This window comes from Crocuta crocuta, unplaced genomic scaffold (genome assembly GCF_008692635.1).
Source record: "Crocuta crocuta isolate KB4526 unplaced genomic scaffold, BGI_CrCroc_1.0 scaffold131, whole genome shotgun sequence".
Lineage (NCBI taxonomy): Eukaryota > Metazoa > Chordata > Mammalia > Carnivora > Hyaenidae > Crocuta > Crocuta crocuta.
The window spans coordinates 11,575,376-11,578,760 of NW_027528977.1; the positions used below are offsets into that span (position 1 = coordinate 11,575,376).

The window sequence follows — 3,385 nt, forward strand, 5'->3', positions numbered from 1 at the left end:
CCTGGTGTGTGCTGAGACCTGGGTAAAAAGTCTCCACTTGCCACCGATGTAGGGAGGAGGAAGGTTCAGTTTGTGTGCTATTAATATTGCAATTTTGAACCCCAAAGACTCATCACACTTCAGTTTTACTTAATTTGCTCTAAAAAGCACATGATTGCCACTTTCTTTCCAGTGCCCACTTAGCCAGGGATTGCGTGGGCAGGGAAATTTGGGCCTTACTGCCCCTGAGAAAGACATTTGAGGCGGCTCAGCTTTCATCGGCCCGGACTTGGGAAATCTTCTGCCCGCTCTAATTGCTTCTTTCTTCCTAAGATCTAATTTTCTTGGCACTCGCCTGCTACTTGCAAGGGAAAAATCAGTTTTCCCTTGTCATCAGAGTGGGCCGTGCCTTGGTGATACCTATGCAGGGCAGAGATGTCCCTAACCCTCGGAATAACATACGTCCGGAGGTCTGGTCCTAAAGGCAGGACCACCACACACTGCCCTGTGCCAGCACCTGGGGGAAGGCACTGATGAGGGGGTAGCATTGCCCCACCCCCACCCCACATCCATTCAGGATGACTTCACTGGCCAGTTGCTTTCCTGGAATTCTCAAGTCTGAGATCCTATTCCCCACACCCACCCCTGGGACTTTTTCTGTCGTCTCCTTGGCTCTTCTCTGTTCCCATTGCTAAACAAAGAGAAAGCCAACTGGAAAGACTAGACGGGGTGAACGGCTGACGCGGTGGGAAGGAGGAGGGATGAACGTTTCGCAGCCCTCAGACTTTCCCTAAATTGGCCAATTTCACCTCAATAAGTGCTTCATCCATCACCACCACCTTTCAGGTGATTTTCAGCGATGGGGTTTCAGGAGGCACTTAGCGTCTTATGTACAATTTCTTTACAAAGTCAGTTTTTCCGTCATCAAGCATTCTCGGCGTGGAAACAAAAATAGGGGAGAGGTTTGCTATTTTAAAAGGGTTCTTTTTATATCAGGCCCTGCAACCCAGAAACCCCTTTCAGGAACCTGTACACTTTTTTGAGTCAAAAGAAAGAAAGAAAGAGAGAAAGAGAGAGAAAGAGAAAGAAGAAAGAAAGAAAGAAAGAAAGAAAGAAAGAAAGAAAGAAAGAAAGAAAGAAAGAAAGAAAGAAAGAAAGAAAGAAAGAAAAAGAAAAAGGAGGAAGGAAGAAAGAAAGGGAAAGAAGAAACCAGTGAGCCAGACCAGTCCTGGGAGGACTTAACCTCCCCCAGGTAGGAAGAACCATAATTAGTCACCAAGCCTGGCTCTGCTCCTTTGCTGTGTGATTTCAGGGAAGTCACCTTACCTCTCTGGGCACCGTTTTTCTCTTCTAAGACATGGGGATACTGATAATGTCCCACCTATTAGCTTGAGGGCCAAATGAGGATATGAGTATTTTGGACACTGGACTATATCTTATAAATATAATAAGGGATCAAAGAAGGGTCTAAAGGGAATAAAAAAAGTCAAAGACTAACTTTGGATGACTCTTGCCCCTTTGTCCTTTTTTTCTTTTTTAATTTAGAAGAGCTCTTAATAAGAAGAGCTATTAAAATAAGTACAAAATAAAATTCTAGGTGGTTAAACATTACATCATAGTTGGCAATTGTTTTTAGTAAAGTATAAAATGTGTATTATAATTGATGGTATCTGATATGTTAAATATATAATATATGTAACATAACTCTTACTATATATATATACTATCTTACTATATATATACTAGTATATATATAGTATATACTACATATACTNTATTGTGTATATATATATATATATATAGTGTGTGTGTGTGTGTGTATGTATATATATATATATCTCCTGCTTTTTTTCACTGGACATTTGATGTCAATATTATTTGCAAACCTACCTAAGCTAACCTGGCCATTTGCCCTCATGCAGTAAGAAGTCAGTGACCTCCCCTCTTCACCTTCCTTTAAATGGATAGCTACTGGGGCGCCTGGGTGGCTTAGTAGGTTAAGCGTCTGACTTTTGCTTAGGTCATGATCTCGCGGTTCGTGGGTTCGAGACCCGCGTCGGGCTCTGGGCTGACAGCTCAGCTCAGAGCCTAGCGCCTGTTTCAGTCTGTGACTCCCTCTCTCTTTGACCCTCCCCTGCTCACGCTGTCTCCCTCTCTCTCTCTCTCTCTCTCTCCTAGAAATAAATAAAACATTTAAAAATAATAATAATAAATAAATGGATAGCTATTACTTCCCCCTGAATGGTAAACTACATAAAATATAGATATGATGTGCTTTTTTAAGTAAAGGCTCTTGACAGAAGCAGGACAATATGGTGTAAATAGCTCCCTGCACCCAGCTTTCTGGGCCCCAAGCTCACCAGCCCTGTGTGATTCCAGCCTTGCGATGTCACCTCTCTGGGCACTTTGCTGTCTGAGGTTTACTGTTCTGCTCTGTGAACGTGGGAGAGCTCACAGTTTTTGAATGCCAAGGTTTCTGGGAAGGCAACGAGAGAAAATGGGGGTGAAGGGTGGCATTCAGACCGCAGACACGCCAGGGGCCTCAGTCCGTGGGCAACCTCCTCACAGCTCACATGGGGTCTCAGGTGCCAATGTCCTCTCATCTGGGAGATGGGGACAAGACAAGTGGGGATGCGTCACAAAGCTGTGGGGAGGAATAAGGAAGATCCCGTAAGAAGCACCTGGCCTAAGGTGCTGGTCTGCACACCTTAGCACGGGGCCCAGGTAAATCTCCCGCCTCTGGGAGGCACTCTTGCCTCGTGTTTTCACTCGAGACCTGTGGAATTGCCGGGTAGTTAGGTCTCATCCCAGTGGGGCCACTGCTTACCTTTGCCACCTCGGGCACGTTAACGGAGGAACCTAAGTTCCCGTAACTCCAACCGAGAAGGTACCCGCATCCCCTGACGGTGCTGAGACCCCACCTGACTGATGCGTGTAAATCGCTAGGCACCCGTGTCTGGCCCTTGGGAAGCGCTCAATAATAGGGGACTGTTACCTGCTGGGCTTGCTCCTCCAGCGTCGAGGTGTAAGTTTAATGACGGGGGTGGGGGTGGGGTGCGGGCGCCTGGCCGACTGAGGTCTCCAGGGCCAGCGGAGCGGGCCGGGCCGGTGTCAGCGCGCATTTATTGATGGCAGGTATTTGGGGAGTAATTGAGCGCGGCGGCCGGCCCGGGGCGAGAGTGGGCCTCCACGAGCAATTAAATGTGATTAGGCCGAGACCTTCGGGATCCAGCTGGGTGATTGATAACCCGGCCGCATTCCTGCCGGGCCCGCGACATCAAACGGGCGGCCGGCGGCGGGGGGGGACCCGGCCCTTCTCCGCCGGGCGCTGCCCTTCTCGCCCGCGACGCCCGCGGTCAGAGAGAAAACGGGTGATGTGTCGTCCCCCCGCCCAGGGGTCTCTCCC

The 3,385-nt window shown here is 48.2% G+C and overlaps 1 long non-coding RNA gene across 1 annotated transcript in view; it reads right to left on the minus strand.

Annotated features, from left to right (window-relative positions):
* LOC144225891 (uncharacterized) overlaps positions 1–2,972 on the minus strand; it is a 3,387-nt gene extending 415 nt beyond the window's left edge. The window contains exons 1-2 of the long non-coding RNA XR_013333457.1: positions 2,807–2,972; positions 2,340–2,455 (exon numbers count right to left, since the gene is read on the minus strand). This is a non-coding gene — a long non-coding RNA (uncharacterized LOC144225891). The remainder of the gene's footprint in view (positions 1–2,339; positions 2,456–2,806) is intronic.
* Between the last annotated feature and the right edge of the window lie 413 nt (positions 2,973–3,385).